This window comes from Macaca mulatta, chromosome 16 (genome assembly GCF_049350105.2).
Source record: "Macaca mulatta isolate MMU2019108-1 chromosome 16, T2T-MMU8v2.0, whole genome shotgun sequence".
NCBI lineage: Eukaryota > Metazoa > Chordata > Mammalia > Primates > Cercopithecidae > Macaca > Macaca mulatta.
In genome coordinates this window covers 92,976,598-92,994,406 of record NC_133421.1, presented here as the reverse complement: position 1 = coordinate 92,994,406, position 17,809 = coordinate 92,976,598, and the positions used below count along the sequence as shown (strand labels likewise).

General features: G+C 45.7%; 1 long non-coding RNA gene across 1 annotated transcript; it reads right to left on the bottom strand.

The window, feature by feature from the left end:
• Positions 1–869: 869 nt before the first annotated feature.
• Positions 870–10,653, bottom strand: LOC144336103 (uncharacterized). The gene is made up of 4 exons (XR_013407552.1): positions 10,583–10,653; positions 8,491–8,579; positions 5,182–5,284; positions 870–1,403 (listed from the first exon to the last, which is right to left on the bottom strand). It is a non-coding gene; the product is annotated as an uncharacterized LOC144336103 (long non-coding RNA).
• Between the last annotated feature and the right edge of the window lie 7,156 nt (positions 10,654–17,809).

Below are 17,809 nucleotides of genomic sequence, written 5' to 3'. Positions count from 1 at the left end.
CCCAGAAACTGCTTTACCAGCTATGTTAGTATCTCTCAATCCAATCAAGCAGACGTCTAAAATTAACCATCAGAATATTTATGCCTGATTCATGACTAAAATTTCAGGATGAAAGCTATGAGATTTATATTTGTATGTCTATTAATGTATGTTCTGTATATGTGATTTTTCTTAACTCTGGATAGCACTGCAAAATTCATTTATAAAATCCTCTAAAAGTGTTCTGTTCTAACTTGACTTGAAAAAAAAATAATCATTTATAAATAAATATCCCCCAAACTCCTAGAAATATAGCAACTGATCCAAATGTTTTTCAAGTGAATGCAATTTGGACACAACTTAGTTAAATAAGATAAATTTAATATTTTTTGTGTAATAAAACAACTATGTCTTCAGAGTTATCACTATTAAATAAAAACAAACAAGTTTCTTTTTTTTTTTTTTTTTTTTTTTTTTTTTTTTTTTTGAGGTGTAGTCTCTCTCTGTCACACCCAGGCTGGGGTGCAGTGGTGCGATCTTGGCTCACTGCAAGCTCCGCCTCCTGGGTTCACACCATTCTCCTGCCTCAGCCTCCCAAGTAACTGGGACTACAGGTGCCTGCCACCACACCCAGCTAATATTTTTTGTATTTTTAGTAGAGACAGGGTTCCACAGTGTTAGCCAGGATGGTCTTGATCTCCTGACCTCATGATCCGCCCACCTCGGTCTCCCAAAATGCTGGGATTACAGGCGTGAGCCACCATGCCCAGCCAACAAACAAATTTCTATTCTGCTTGAGTGCTTACAAGAAGCTAATATTATACTTACTAGATAATTAGAATCAAATCTATAAGTTTTAAGATTTTAAGTCATCATTCTTATGAAAAACATTATTTCCTTTTTTTATGGTGAAAAGATATACATCTATATAGAATCAGCCAGCTGGACTCAGTTTAGATGATTCCAAGTTTGTTGGCAACATCCAAGCATCGTAATCAGGAGCCAGTTGAACATATGCCTTCTTCTCTCCATCAGGCCGAATCAGGATGTTGACCGTGGCCACATCCACGTCCCAGAGCTTCTTCACAGTCTGTTTAATCCGGTGCTTGTTGGCTTTAACATCGACAGTGAACACAAGCATGTTGTTGTCTTCTATCTTCTCTATGGCCAACTCAGTGGTCAGTGGAAACTTGATTATAGCATGGTGGTCAAGCTTGTTTCTCCGGGGGGTGCTCTTCCCAGGATATCTGGGCTCCTCCGCAGTCACAGTGTCTTGGGATGCTGGAAGGTGGGTTACGTGCAGATCATCTTTTTGGGGGGCGGCTGTGGACACATTTCAACACTGCCTTCTTGGCCTTTAAAGCCTTTGCTTTGGCTTCGGCTTTAGGAGGGGCAAGAGCTTCCTTCTTCACTTTTGGTACCATCTTGTGAAAAGTGAAAAACATTATTTCAATAATAAGTTTTTTACAGTAAATCTGCCTAATAGTAGTTTCCAAAATACTTTTGGTAATTTTTAACCTTGAAGTTAAGCTAAGTAAAATATTTCCATTAAATATCTAGATCATTTATAAATAAGATACAATACTAAAACATTAATTACTAAACATAAGTAATTCAAGTTTATATACTTTTGGCTTCTTATTTTTACAAAGACACTAAATATTTTGACCTGTTAATAAACATATTTTTGCCTACCACACTGAGAAATTGTACTATGAGAAAACACATCCCAATGTTGGGAGATGGTATACTCATACATTTTCTAATCTACTACAGAATGCTAACATATGACAGTTTAAAACTGTGTATGTCCTAGTTTTCCCTGGAAAATGAAAGTATTAAAAATATATGTAAATAAAACTACTAGAAACAGGCCAGGTGCAGTGGCTCAAGCCTACAATCCCAGCACTTTGGGAGGCCAACGTGGGTGGATCATGAGGTCAGGACATCGAGACCATCCTGGCTAACATGGTGAAACCATGTCTCCACTAAAAATACAAAAAATTAGCTGGGCATGGTGGCAGGCGCCTATATCCCAGCTACTCAGGAGACTTAGGCAGGAGAATGGTATGAACCCGGGAGGTGGAGCTTTCAGTGAGCCAAGATCATGTCACCGTACTCCAGCCTGGGGGACAGACCAAGACTCTGTCTCAAAAAAAAAAAAAAAAAAAAAAAAAAAGAAACATAGGGCATGTTGTGCAAGAAAAATAGGATGTAATATTTTATAAGGAAAACCATACAAAATATACAAATAAAAAGAGATACCTAACCTTTGTTATATTTGTATGGGTAAAATGTTATGTTTTCAGAAATTATATAAAATTCCTGGAAATTTGTCAACGTCCTCCTTATTCATGCTATGTGCTGGTATAGAGTTATGAGTCATAATTCCAGTTATTATTTTAAATGTTGTATGCCACAGGAAAAAAAAACTCAGATATCCTTGTCAGTTGTGGTATAATGAACTCTCATCAGATCTTTCATCTTTCTACTTATAGCTGCAAAATATAATTGTATTTGAAATTTTTATCATGGACGCTAACCATCACTATGGACACAGGATGGCCATTGACCAATGAGAAAGCATGGTGGTCATAACAACCAGCAGTGCCCATGGCACATCTGCCAGTGTGCAGTGACTGTCAGCTCTGACTGATCTGGATGTCTTAACAGCTTCATCTGTGAGTGACAGGATTGCCTTGTGTCAATGGCTCTCAAACCTGGGTGCTTGCTTGAATCTCTTAAAGAACTTTCAAAAATATGTTCATTGCTAATTCACAATTATACTGTTTAGGAATTATGAATCTGGGTGCTCCTGTATTGGGTGCATATATATTTAGGATAGTTAGCTCTTCTTGTTGAATTGATCCTTTTACCATTATGTAATGGCCTTGTCTTTTTTGATCTTTGTTGGTTTAAAGTTTGTTTTATCAGAGACTTGGATTGCAACCCCTGCCTTTTTTTGCTTTCCTTTTGCTTGGTAGATCTTCCTCCATCCCTTTATTTTGAGCCTATGTGTGTCTCTGCATGTAAGATGGGTCTCCTGAATACAGCACACTGATGGGTCGTGACACTTTATCCAATTTTCCAGTCTGTGTCTTTTAATTGGAGCATTTAGCCCATTTACATTTAAGGTTAATATTGTTATGTGTGAATTTGATGCTGTCATTATGATGTTAGCTGGTTGTTTTGCTCATTAGTTGATGGTTTCTTCCTAGCATTGATGGTCTTTACGTTTTGGCATGTTTTTGCAGTGGCTGGTACCAGTTTTTCCTTTCCATGTTTAGTGCTTCCTTCAGGAGCTCTTGTAGGGCAGGCCTGGTGGTGATAAAATCTCTCAACATTTGCTTGTCTGTAAAGGATTTTATTTCTCCTTCACTTATGAAACTTAGTTTGGCTGGATATGAAATTCTGGGTTGAAAATTCTTTTCTTTAAGAATGATGAATATTGGCCCCCACTCTCTTCTGGCTTGTAGACTTTCTGCTGAGAGATCCGCTGTTAGTCTGATGGGCTTCCCTTTGTGGGTAAGCCAACCTTTCTCTCTGGCTGCCCTTAACATTTTTTCCTTCATTTCAACTTTGGTGAATCTGACAATTATGTGTCTTGGAGTTGCTCTTCTTGAGGAGTATCTTTGTGGCGTTCTCTATATTTCCTGAATTTGAATGTTGGCCTACCTTGCTAGGTTGGGGAGGTTCTCCTGGATAATATCCTGCAGAGTGCTTTCCAACTTGGTTCCATTCTCCCCGTCACTTTCAGGTACACCAATCAGACATAGATTTGGTCTTTTCCCATAGTCCCATATCTCTTGGAGGCTTTGTTCATTTCTTTTTACTCTTTTTTCTCTAAACTTCTCTTCTTGCTTCATTTCATTCATTTGATCTTCACTCACTGATACCCTTTCTTCCAGTTGATCAAATCGGTTACTGAAGTTTGTGCATTTGTCACGTAGTTCTCATGCCATGGTTTTCAGCTCTATCAGGTCATTTAAGGACTTCTCTACATTGGTTATTCTAGTTAGCCATTCATTTAATCTTTTTGCAAGGTTTTTAGCTTCTTTGCGATGGGTTCGAACTTCCTCCTTTAGCTCGGAGAAGTTTGATCATCTGAAGCCTTCTTCTCTCAACTCATCAAAGTCATTCTCCATCCAGCTTTGTTCCATTGCTGGTGAGGAGCTGCGTCCCTTTGGAGGGGAAGAGGTGCTCTGATTTTTAGAATTTTCAACTTTTCTGCTCTGTTTTTCGCCCATCTTGGTGGTTTTATCTACCTTTGGTCTTTGATGATGGTGATGTACAGATGGGGCTTTGGTGTGGATGTCCTTTCTGTTTGTCAGTTTTCCTTCTAACAGTCAGGATCCTCAGCTGCAGGTCTGTTGGAGTTTGCTGGAGGTCCACTCCAGACCCTGTTTGCCTAGGTATCAGCTGCAGAGGCTGCAGAATGGTGAATATTGCTGAACAGCAAATGTTGCTTCCTGATCGTTCCTCTGGAAGCTTCATCTCAGAGGGGCACCTGGCTGTGTGAGGAGTCAGTCGGCCCCTACTGGGGGGGTGCCTCCCAGTTAGGCTTCTCAGGGGTCAGGGACCCACTTGAGGAAGCTGTCTGTCCGTTCTCAGATCTCAAACTCCGTGCTGGGAGAACCACTACTCTCTTCAAAGCTGTCAGACAGGGACATTTAAATCTGCAGAGGTTTCTGCAGACTTTTGTTTGGCTATGCCCTGTCCCCAGAGGTGGAGTCTACAGAGGCAGACAGGCCTCCTTAAGCTGCAGTGGGCTCCACCCAGTTCGAGCTTCCCGGTCGCTTTTTTTACCTACTCAAGCCTCAGCAATAGTGGGCACCCCTCCCCCAGCCTCGCTGCCGCCTTGCAGTTAGATCTCAGACTGCTGTGCTAGCAATGAGTGAAGCTCCATGGGCATGGAACCCTCCAAGATAGGTGCAGGATACAATCTCCTAGTGTGCAGTTTGCTAAGACCCTTGGAAAAGCACAGTATTAGGGTGGGAGTGACCCCAATTTCCAGGTGTTGTGTGTCAGGGTTTCCCTTGGCTAGGAAAGGGAATTCCCTTACCCCTTGCACTTCCTGGGTGAGGCAATGCCTCACCCTGCTTTGGCTCTCGCTCAGTGGGCTGCACCCACTGTCCAGCACCCACTGTCCAATGTGCCCCAGTGAGATGAACCCGGTACCTCAGTTGGAAATGCAGAAATCACCTGTCTTCTGTGTCGCTCACACTGGGAGTTGTAGCCTGGAGCTGTTCCTATTCGGCCATCTTGGAACCACCCAACTTTAGCTTCTTTCCAGGTAATGCTGCATCTGCATTTGAGACCAGAGGTGTTAACATGGGTTAAATTGTGAAACTGTCTAGCATTAGATATGGCAGTAGCAACTAGGCGATCAGCCATTTGATTCCCTGCAGTCAAAGGTCCTAGAAGAGGTGTATGAGCCCTAATGTGAGTGATGTAAAAAGGGGGCATTCTACTCCTAACTGCTGTTTGCAATTGGATAAATAAAGTCATCAGTTGTTCATCTGTATGAAATTGTAACTGAGCATTTTCATTTAATTCTGTGGAATGAACCACATATGAAGAACAGAAACCACATTAATAGGCATATCAAAAGCATTCAATACCTCAATTACAGCTATAAGCTCTGCTTTTTGAGCTGAAGTATAGGGCATCTGAAAACCTTTACATTTTGAGCCAGAATAAGAAGCTTTACCATTACTAGACCCATCTGTAAAAAACATTCTCACACCTTCAATTGGTTTAAATTTAGTTATTTTAGTGAGAATCCAATTTGTTAATTTCAACAATTGAAACAGTTTCATTTTAGGAAAATGATTATCGAGAATTGTTTAGTAACCAAGTCCTCTAAAGCCTGCAGTTTCTCTTTACTCAGTGGCCATTGTTCTAGCCAATTTGGATAGCATTTTAAAGGTATAGGTTCTGGAGGCTTAATGATGGCCACCATCAAAAATGATATCCTAAACCTCGGCGGGAACTTTGTCTTTCCACTTAAGCAGTTCTTTCAAACCTTGCAAAATTTTTCCTAGTCCCATACCAGGGACATAATGCATCATGTGTTGATTTTGGGGGCTGTATAATTGTTCTGGAATTAGAACTTGTACTCCCCATTGTTGTAATAAGTCTCTCCCCCATAAATTTATAGGTATAGAAGTTATAATTGGCTGAATAGTCCCAAGTTGTACATCAGAGCCTTTACAATGCAAAACAACTGCTTTGATATACTTGAGGGGATTTACCAACTCCAACTATGTTAAATTAAACTATGTTAAATTGAATTGGCCATGTGGATCACCAGTGTTACAGAGAAATGATTAAAATGTCTGCTCCTGTATCTACCACACCTTTAAATTTCTTTCCCGGAATAGTTATTTCACAGGTAGGATGTTTATCAGTAATTTGATTCACCCAATAAGCTGCTGTGCCTTGTTTATTTGTGCTTCCAAATCCTCCTGTTCATTTAATTTCACTTTTCCCCATTTCCACATATGGCATAATCAGGAGTTGTGCTATACGCTCTCCTGGCTCTGCTTTCCAGGGAACAGATGTAGATATAACAGTTCGAATTCCTCCGTTGTAATCTAAATCAATGACTCCTGTATGTATTTGTACTCCTTTTAAATTTAAACTAGACCTTCCTAGAAGTAATCCTATCATCCCCAGTCACAAGGGTCCACAGACCCCTATTGGAACTTTTTGCAGGAGTTCCCCAGGCAGAAGGCTCAGAGCTTGTGTACAGCATAAATCTACTGCGGTGCTCCCGGCTGTGGTGGGGGACAGACATTGTACAGGGAGGAGGGAATGGCCTGAGCTGGAAATGCCCTGGTTTGGAACGGGGCCTGGGATGGTCCCCACAGCATTTCCCGAAATCGGGTTCCCATCTTTATCAAATTTAGAGTGACACTGATTAGCCCAATGTTTTCCTTTTTTACATTTTGGACATATTTCAGGATCAGCAGTTTTCTTTTTTCCCCTATCTGGTGGGCTGACTCACTGATTTTTTCTACATTCTGTTTTAGTATGACCATGCTTCCCACAGTTAAAATAAGCTCCAGGAAACAGAGTATTTCCTTTATCCACTCTCAGTCCTGCCATTGCCAGTGCCAACAAAGTAGCTTTATGCAGATTACCTCTGATACCATCACAGGCCTTAATATAATCAACTAAATGTGCTTTCCCTCTAAAAGATCACAGAGCAGCCTGGCACTCGGGATTAGCATTGCTGAAAGCTAACAAACACAACACTATACCCTGAGCAGCCGAATTTGCAATTGCCCTAGCCCCTAGCCCTAGACATATCCCCTACCCCTAGCCCTTACACGAACCCGAACCCAAACCCTAATACCTTCACCCTAACCCTAACCCTAAAATCTTCACCCTAACCCTAACCCTAAAACCTTCACCCTAACCCTAACCCTAAAACCTTCACCCTAACCCTAACCCTAAAACCTTCACCCTAACCCTAACCCTAGCCCTAGCCCTAGCCCTAGCCCTTACCCAAACCCTAAGCCTAACCCTAAAACCTTCACCCTAACCCTAACCCTAAAACCTTCACCCTAACCCTAGCCCTAGCCCTAGCCCTAGCCCTTACCCGAACTCTAACCCAAACCTGAACCCGAACCCAAACCCAAACCCTTTGCATTTCCATATAAATTTTATAATTAATTTGCTGATGTCCACAAAAATGTCTACTAGAATTTTAATGAGGTAGCTAAAGGTAGTATGGCAATTTTAGGAGAAACAAGATACTTAAAAATTGTGTGACCTTCAGAGATGAGTGTGTTTATTTTTTTCATTTTTAAAAAAAATTGGTAATTCACAGAACATGGAGATGAGTTTGTTTTGAAGGCTTGGAGGCATGCAAGTGGGAGAAGAAAGGAGCCAGCTACATGCTGGCTGTGTGCAGAGGCAGGCCACTGAGGTCACTGTCCACTGTGCTGCAGATATACGGCCAATATGTGGCGGTGTTGGGAGAGGCCCCAAGGAGGTGGCAGTGCTCCTGTCTCACGGACTCTGCAACTGGCAATGCTTGGCATGGCCTCCTGACCCTGATGGCAGAGAAGCAAACACCAGTGGGAGAGCTGGGGTCTTCCAGGCCCTCTTGGTCCTGTGGACATTTTTTTCTTCAACAGCCTTATAACATAATTTGAGTGTCCATGGCTCCAAAACAAGCAGGGATGCCCATGGGCCCTGATTTTCAGTTGTCACCCTCCTTCCAAACAGCCCCTCTCCAGGGATACCTCCTGCTGGTGTCATCCTCTTCTGCACAGCCTCTCCCCAAGCAGGGACATAAGGCCAGGGCTAGCTGTGCACTCGCACTGGGGGCCCTTCCTCTGCAAGCTCCGACATGCAGGGGATCCAGGAGCCACCACACCCTCCAACCCCACCCTCCACCCGAACGCACACTCCTCAGCCCTGGAAACTGATTCTGCTCTGCCATTCGCGGATCTGCCCTCACCCATAACTAGGGTCGGGCAGATGGGGTTCAGAAAAGACCTTCGAATGTGAGGTGGATATTGGTTCTGCACTTCCCAGCTGTGTGACTGTGGCCCATTAGGTAACTTCTCTCAACCTCAGCTTCTCATCTAGAAAAGACAGAAAAATTATGACCATGCATGCCTGTAATGATAAAATACATGACAGAACAAATGAATAACTTACATGAACACTCAGAAGGCCCCTGCAGGGTCCCCTCTGCTCGGTTTCCCTGCTGCAAGTCAGAAGGGAAAGGGCCAGAAACCTTCAGGTCCAGCAAGGAGGTTCAGGACCCCAGCACTCCTACCTGCTTCCCAAACCTCAGTAGCGATCTGTTGTGCCCCATGGCCAGGGTTATGGAGGCTCTGGGGAGGAAAGCGGAGGTATGTGGAGGCAAAGGCACAAAGCGCTCCCCTGGAGACAGCCCCATCCTCCACTCAGACCTGTGCACTTCCTGGTATCCTTGTCACCTGCTTTTCATGCCTCAGTTTACAAACACCAAATTGGAAGACAGCAGGAGCTGCCTCATAGTACCAGTAAAGTGAGAAGCAGATAAACCATCCCCGACAGCAGACCCAGCTCACTCACAGTGGCCCTGACCCAGCTCTGACTGGAGGCCACTAGCTCTCAACTCCAGGGTGCTCCACGGTCCGTCCTGGTGCTCTGCTCTTCTCTTTCCACCTTCACTTTCCTGGGATCCTTGCAGCCTGTGACTCCATCCATGGGCTAGTGACCCCCAGACCTTTTCCTGGGACCACAGGCTTGTGTCTCTATCTGTTGCTCAGCACCTCCCCTTGAACATCCACGGCTGAAACTGAGCTCCTGACACTCTCTGCAAACCCGCTTCTCTCTGGATTCCCCAGCTCCACGAAGGACAGCTTCACGCTTTCAGCTACTCAGGCCAGAAGATTGAAGTCATCTCCTTCTCCAGGAAATATCACTGGGGGACTCCAAACATCTGAAATCCGATTGCTTCTCCACTGTGCCCCAGCCCCGCCACCCATTTTGCCTGAATTGTTGCGGCAGCCTCCTAACGGATCTCAGCTTTCACTTGGGCACCTCGGTTTTTCCCAGAACAACAACCAGAGAGATCTGCTCACACCCAAGTCAGACCAGGTTACTCCTCTGCTCTCACAGCATTTGGAGGAAAACCCGGAGTGCTTGTGTTGGCCGGCAGAGCCAGCCCCCATCGCCTCTGATCTCCTCCCCACCTCGCCCTCAGCTAGCCCTTGAACGTGTCTGATGTGGTCCCACCTTGGGACCCACATTGCTGCCTCTCTGCCTGGAGGGTACCCACAAGTATCACACAGTTCACTCCAGCCTTTCAGGTCTTTGTGCAAATATCACCTTCTTGGTGGAGACTGCACCTTCAGGCTTAGGCTGTGCCTGGCACAAAGTAGGTGCTCAGCAGACACTGGACGTCGGAAGGAATCTACAGGATGAAATGAGGAGATCATTTCCCTGAGGTTCTGAAGCTCGTATTTACTCACCATTTGTTGTTTACTGCTAATACTGAGCACTGTCAGTAAAATACATAAAACCCTTTGCCAATTCAGGAAGTGACAATGACACTTTACTGTTTTAATTTGCATTTCTCTGCTTACAAATGGATTAAACACATTTTCATGTGCTGTTGGCTACTTATTCATTCAGAAAACCTACCAAGTGCTGGCTATTTTTCATGTCCTTTATCAAGTTCGGATCATGTCATTTGCTGTTTCCTTTCTGATGTAAACTCTCAAGTCTGAAGGGTATTGTCTCTTCCCGACACATATGTTGTAAATAATTTTCTAGCTTACATTTTGACTTTTAATTTCATTCACCATGGTTTTAAGGAATAATTTTAATTTTTATGAATGCAAGTTAAAATAATTCTTCCATTGTGGTTTCTGACATGTCATGCCAATAAGGGTCTTCTCCTCCAGGAGCACAGAAATATTTGCCAATACTGTCCTTAAAATCTGTCAGTTTCATTTTTTATATACGCGTTTTACTTCAATTGGGGCTTCATTTTAGTGAATGCCCTATTTGAAACAAGTTTCTCAGTTAATTCTTTTCTCAAAGTGCTAAGCATGGTAGATTGCAAACGTAAGTGGCCACATATCGCTCCTACCTCCTTTGCCTCCTATCCCAGGAGGAGATACGGTCCATCTTTCCACTCCTTGATCTGGGCTTGGCCGTGTGACTTGCATTGGCCAATGATATTAACAAGTCTGATGTGCACAGAGGCTGTGGAATGTGCACTGGGGCTGTGGAATGTGAACTGGGGCTGTGGAATGTGAACTGGGGCTTGGTCTCTCTTGCTGCCCTGGAGACCAGCTGCCCCACGAAGGAGCCAGAGCCAACCTGCTGCCTCCTGGAGGAAGACAGTCACTCTGGAGGAAGACAGTCGCTCTGGAGGAAGACAGTCGCTCTGGAGGAAGACAGTCAGTCTGGAGGAAGGCAGTCGCTCTGGAGGAAGGCAGTCGGTCTGGAGGAAGGCAGTCGGTCTGGAGGAAGACAGTCGCTCTGGAGGAAGGCAGTCGCTCTGGAGGAAGGCAGTCGCTCTGGAGGAAGGCAGTCGGTCTGTCTCTGCCATCCCAGTTAACCGCAGACATGCAGGTCTGCTCAGGTAAGACAAGCGCAGTCACTGCCCTGTGAGCCAAACCAAATGGTCCAGTCACAGAATGGTGAGCAAATAAGTGAGGCTTGTGTTAAGTCACTAAGATTTGGGCCAAAGCTGAGCATTTATCCCAGTCCCAATATCGTTTATCCTTCTGTTTCTCTGGGTGTCCTTCCCTGCTGATTTGAAAGGCCCCCACTGCATCTAGTACATTTTTATAGAATCAGGGATCTGCTCTTGGATTAATGTGTTCCCACCTCGAGACAGCTTCGTAACCTGAGCACATCCCAGTTCTGGGTGACTTCAGAGGATGGGAGGCCAGTGCATCACCCCGGGTCTCAGGAAATCAGTGTCATGCTGACACCACTCCAGATCGAACACTTAGGTTCTTGGACGTTCTGGAAAGGGGGTTCTTTATCTAGGATCCTTGAAGCGCCCCCAAGGGCATCTTCACAAAGTTGGATGTGTGCATTTTCCTGAGAGGGAAGCTTTCCCACATTACACAGGTGACGTGAAGCTGAGGCTGAAGGAGCCTGGTGTGGATTCGTCTCAGTTTCTCTGTGCGGCACCAGGTGGCAGCAGAAGTCAGCAAGGCAAACCCGGGCCCAGGGACGGGGGGTGGGGGCAGGTGTGTCCTCTCTTGAGCTACAGCAGATTAACTCTGTTCTGTTTGATTATTGTTGTTTAGTTTGCGTTTTGTTTCTCCAACTTTGTGCTTCGTCAGGAAAAGCTTTGGATCACAATTCCCAGTGCTGAGGGAAAAGCCAAACTCTGGAAAAAAACTTTGAATATTCTGAGCCAAATGCGAGGACCATGACCTGTGTGAAAGGAAAACAAATCCTGGGACCCCAGACTCACTGAGCCAAAGGGAAAAGTCAGGTTGGGAACTGGCTCACACAAACCTGCTTCCTATTTGGTTCCCAAATAAGATAGATATTACACAAAGATAAAAAAGCTACATCCCTGCCTCCACCTCCATCGCACGTAAAATGTGTATTCAGTGAACGCTGACCAAAGACAAAAGAATGCACCACTTGCCTCTGATTTACCCATTTCTTCCATTTCTTCCCCTTTCCCCAATACCCACATTTTCCCCTTTAACTACTGAGCTCCCCAGACCATCTCTGGGAAAAGCACGGACCACAGTTTTTCCTGTGGTTTTGTGTTCTTTCCTCAGGTGTGTCCTTAACCTTGGCAAACAGATTTCTTAAAATGATTGAGACTCACCTTGGTTGTGTTCTTGGATTAACGCCTGTGACGCCGCTTCAGGAGGTCCTGAGAACATGTGTACAACGTAGTCAGGCTGCAGCTTGGTTTATACACCTTAGGGAGACGTAAGACCACAGTCAGTACCCAGGAGTCATGCACTGGTTTGGTCTGGAAAGAGGACAATTCAAAATAATGGGGCTTCCAGGTCATAGACAGTGTCAAAGATTTTCTAATTGTCAGTTGGTTGAAAGAATTTTTATCTACAGACCTGCTGTCAATAGAAAGGCATGTCTGGGTTAAGATAAGAGACCGTGGAGACCACGGTTCTTACTACGTAGATGAAGTCTCATAGGTGGCCACCCTTAGAGACAATACATGGCAAATGTTTCCTGTTCAGACCTATAGCAGGTGCCAGACTCTCAGCCAGTTTCTTCAGGATCAGAAGAAGACCTGGAAAGGGAAGGCGGTTCTCTATAGAATGTAAATGTCCCCCACAAGAGACAGCTTGGCAGGGCCATTTCAAAATATGTCAAAGAAATATATTTTGAGGTAAAATATTGATTTCACGGCCTTCTATCTGTCATGTGATGCTATACTCTGGCGTCAGGTTGGAATTTGGTGTCTTATTGCTACAGAGTGCCTTGTCAGTCTTAAGATCTCTGTTTTAATGTCATTTCTGGTCAGTTGTGCCCAAATTCTGAAGAAGGGAGGAGGGTATAATGAGGCCTGTCCAGCCCCCACTCCTTCTCATCATGGCCTGAACTAGTTTTCCAGGTTTCTTTGGAATCCCCTTGGCCCAGAGGCGGGGTCCATTCAATCGGCTGTAGGGCTTAGAATTTCGTTTTTGGTTTACGGCAGCTTTAGGAAGGTGCTCTGAGACCCGAAACTAGACTTGACTTTAACAGACACAGACAACCCTGAAGGTGTAACTGTCTGGTGGGATGCTGGACGAGTTGCTGAATGTCCCTGAGCTGCTATTTGCTAACTGTGAAGTGGGATCGTGGTCCCTGACAGGCAAGATTGTGACACACAGAGAGCTGGTGCACTGTGGGCGACTGTCTCCAAACTCTCGGGTCCCTTTTTTCAATCCTACCCCACTGGCTGTACCTGCACCTTCTCCCAGGCACACACTGAAGAGAATGAGCTGAGATCCTCAAACCTCTTGTCTGCTCCCACCGGGCAGAGTCTCTTCCCCGTGCCCAGGCGGCAGTGGTGGACATCAGTGTCCCGGAATAGTGTAGAAAGGCAGACCCCTTCGTAGCCAAAGCCTGGGGTCCCCTGTGTCCCTCCTTCTCCCCACTCCTCCCCCCACCTCTCCCTCCTCCACTTACCCCCATCCCCTGCATAATGGGTTTCTAGCTGCCTCCTCTGGCTGCCCAAACAGGACAGGCAGGAAAAACTGGCTTGGTTCTGAGTAGGCAGTTTCAGGGCCTCAGGGAGAAATTCGTCGGCCATTAACCAGGGCCTTCCCTCTGGGGGGTGGACAGCTTCGGGTGTGGTCTCTGGAAACAATCCCCGTAACTTATTGTCTGAGAACCTGTGTCTTGGGTGGCAGAGGCAGCCTGGTTGGGGTGGGCACCCCGGCCACGGAAAGGGGCAGCTCCCTCCACTTTCCTTCGGGCTGCCTGTGGAGAGGCTCCAGCGCGGCACAGTCCCTGACGAGACATTAATCTTGCGGTTGGCTTTTTCTTTTTTTTAATAAAGAAGAAACATAGGTATTGTGCTCATCTTGTAAAAACCAAGCACACAGAACATCATCTATCCTACAAAGAAACACAACCTAAGCAAAAGATTTGTTATGGGCAGTGGCCAGTTACAGAGACAGTGGGACTTGCATTGAGGGTTTTATAAGGGAAAAAAAGGGAGTCAGAAACAGGGGTCGACAGGGGCAGGACGACAGAGCAGCTGACACTTCCAGAAATAGCTGGCCAAAGGCCAGCAGGAGGGAAACACCGACCCAAGGAAAGAGAGAGAGAGAGACAGGGATCGGGAGAGAAATTCAGAAGAGACTGAGGGACACGCGTGCACACACACACACGGATTCAAAGAGACACGCACACTCTGAGTTTCTAAGAGTAAGTCACTGTCAGTTACCGGTGTGAGCCACCAGCCACATGGACACAATTTCCTCTTTCTGGCAAGTTCTTTGACCTGTCTGAACCCCCTACTTAATTACCTATAAAATGAGTCATTTCTAGGATGACAAAGACACTCTCCTTGACCAAACTCCACTCAGGCTCCTTTGAGCCTTCTCCGTGATAAAGCCTCATCCTTGGCCTGCTGAGCTCAGTGCTCGCAAGGAATCCTGCTAAGGTCCTTTCGTGAGAATCTTCCCACCCTTGCTATCTAACCAAGTTCCTCTGGCAACTTTTCATCATCTCCCTCACCCTGCTCATTGGCCATCCCCACTTGTCTCTGTCGTATCGAGAGTTGAATTCAGTCTCTCTCTCTCCTATTGCAATAGCTTTTTTTTTTCTTAAGAGACAGGGCCTTGCTCTGTCAACCAGGCTGGAGTGCAGTAGCACAATCACAGCTCACAGCAGCCTCAAACTCCTGGGCTCAAAGGATCCTCCCACCTCAGCCTCCTGCGTAGTTGGGACTACAGGTGCGTGCCACTGCACCAAATAATTTTTTAAAACATTGTAGAGATGGGGTCCTGCTTTGTTGCCCAGGCTGGTTTTGAAGTCCTGGCTTCAAGTGATCCTCCCACCTGGGCTTCCACAGGTGCTGGGATTACAGGCATGAGCCACCACACCCAACCTATTGCAATAGTCTTGAATAGTGTTTCTTGCCATTTCGAACAAGTGTCTGGTGAGTAATCCTCTTTGAGAAGGGCATAAGAGAGACTGCTCAGCTCTAGTCTGGCATGAACGAGTGCTCAGACACCTCGCTGTGTTGTCCTGCCTGTTTGGGGCTCTCAGATGGGGTCCCTTGGACTCTGTAACTTTGGTTCTAGTCATGTGTCTGGCCCAAGAGGGCCACAAATGTATGAATGAAACTCAAAGTGAGGACTGAGCCCCATGGACAGATATCCTCAGGGTCACAGCAGCAGGCACATGTGGCACGACTTCAGCCAACAGACTTCCACGGACCATAGCCAAAGGCTTTAAATGCCAGGCATGTCTTCTTAACTGTAGACAAATGTGGAAATATCACCTCTGATATGAGTTCTATGGGCAAAGAAAAATCAGGTTGAGGGCCAGATCTCCTGCCTCTGGAACAGAAATCAGGAACCCACGGGAACTGGGTGTGCTAAGGCACAGCACTCCACTCCTCTTGAGGCTGCCTCAGCTCAGTTCTTGTTGGATCTCATTCTGGACACTCCAAGCCTCTGCTCTCAGCACTTACTGGAGAATCGTCTCGGGAGGCAAAGATGTTTGACACGCAGACCCTCCCAGTTCACATTTTCCAGTGGAAAAGGAATGTAGACATAACCATTATCAATCACTATACTAGCAAATTTGTAGTGAATTATTACTACATCCACTTTTAGAATAAGGCTGTGGATACATATTGGACCTGTAACACAAGCAACCTAAAAATCTAGTTATTGAAAACTCCAGGTCTAATCTCCAGTGACAAAATGATATATTTGTCATATAGCACATTTATTAAAAAATCCTACAGCTGAGGATACTGAAACGAAACTCCTTCCAATCTGTATTTTCAAAGCAAGAATAGCAGCAGCTGCTAACAAACTCCAGTGATCTGATGATGTCAAACCTCCTCCCTGAAACTGCGGGTGGCCTGTGTGCGGAAGGGGCGTGCGGGCAGCCAGCGTGTGCGGAAGGTGCGTGCGGCAGCCACATTCACAGGAGGGAGTCACACAGGAATCTGAAGCGAGGACCACGAACATTGCCTTCGGGACACGAGGCCACATTCTAGAAATCCGAATCACCGAGTAGGCAGCCCTGAGTTACACAGAGGTGGAAAGATGACAAACACGGTTGTGTCCATAATTGTCCATAAGATACAAGGATTCAGCCAGGGGCACCGCACTACCTGACTCCAGAATTTACTACAAAGCTATAGTAACCAAATCAGCCTGGTGATGGCGTAAAACAGACACACAGTCCAGTGGAACAGAATAGAGAACCCAGATATAAATCACACATTTACAGCCAGCTCATCTTCAACAAAACGACCAAGAACGTGTGGGGGAAAGACAGTCTCTTTCATAAGTGGTGCAGGGGAGACCAGGTAACGACACGCAGAGGAACGAAACTAGACCCTCCCGTCCCCCTTACGATACACAGACATCAAATCAAATGCATTAAAGTAAAACTGAGACCTGAAACTGTAAAACGACTGGAAGAAGACATCAGGGAAGTGCTCCAGGACATCGTTCTGGGAAAAGGCTTTTTGGATAGGACCCCGAAAGCACAGGCAACCAAGGCAAGAATAGACAAGTGAAATCACACCAAGCTAAGAACCCTCTGCACATCAAAGGAAATAGTCAGCAGACTGAAGAGACAACCCACAGAATGGGAGAAAATATTTGCAAACTTCCCACCTAACAAGGGATTCATAACCAGGAGCTCAAACGAGAGCAAACCATTAATCCAATTTAAAAATGGGCAAAAGACCTGAGTAGACATTTCTCAAAAGAAGATGGACAAATGACCGGCAGGTATATGAAAAAATGCTCAGCATCACTAATCATCAGAGAAATGCAAATCAAAAAACTACGATGAGGTATTATCTCACCTCAGTTAAAATGGCTTTCATCAAAAAGATGGGCAATAAGGGATGCTGGCGAGGATGTAGAGAAAGGGGACCCGCACACACTGTTGTGGGAATGTCAATTAGCACCACCACTATGGAGAACAGATGGAGGCTCCTCAAAAAACTAAAAGGGGCCCGGCATGGTGGCTAACACCTGTGGTCCCAGCACTTTGGGAGGCCGAGGCAGGCGGATCACAAGGTCAGGAGTTTGAGACCAGCCTGGCCAACACGGTGAAACCCTGTCTCTACTAAAAATACAAAAACTTAGCTGGGCATGGTGGCGGGCCCCTGTAGTCCCAGCTACTCGGGAGGCTGAGGCAGGAGAATGGCGTGAACCCGGGAGGCGGAGCTTGTGGTGAGCCGAGATCCGGCCACTGCACTCCAGCCTGGGCACCAGAGCGAGACTCTACCTCAAAAACAAACAAACAAACAAACAAACAAAAATAATAAAAGTAGGCCGGGCGCGGTGGCTCATGCCTGTAATCCCAGCACTTTGGGAGGCCGAGGCGAGTAGATCACAAGGTCAGGAGATCGAGACCATCCTGGCTAACACGGTGAAACCCCGTCTCTAGTAAAATACAAAAAATTAGCTGGGCATGGTGGTGGGCACCTGTAGTCCCAGCTACTTGGGAGGATGAGGCAGGGGTATCGCTTAAACCCAGGAACCCGGGAGGCGGAGCTTGCAGTGAGCTAAGATCACGCTGCTGCACACCAGCCTAGCGACAGAGTGACATTCTGTCTCAAAAAAAAAAAAAAAAAAAAAAAAGGAAAACTACTGTATGATCCAGGAATTTCACTAACTGG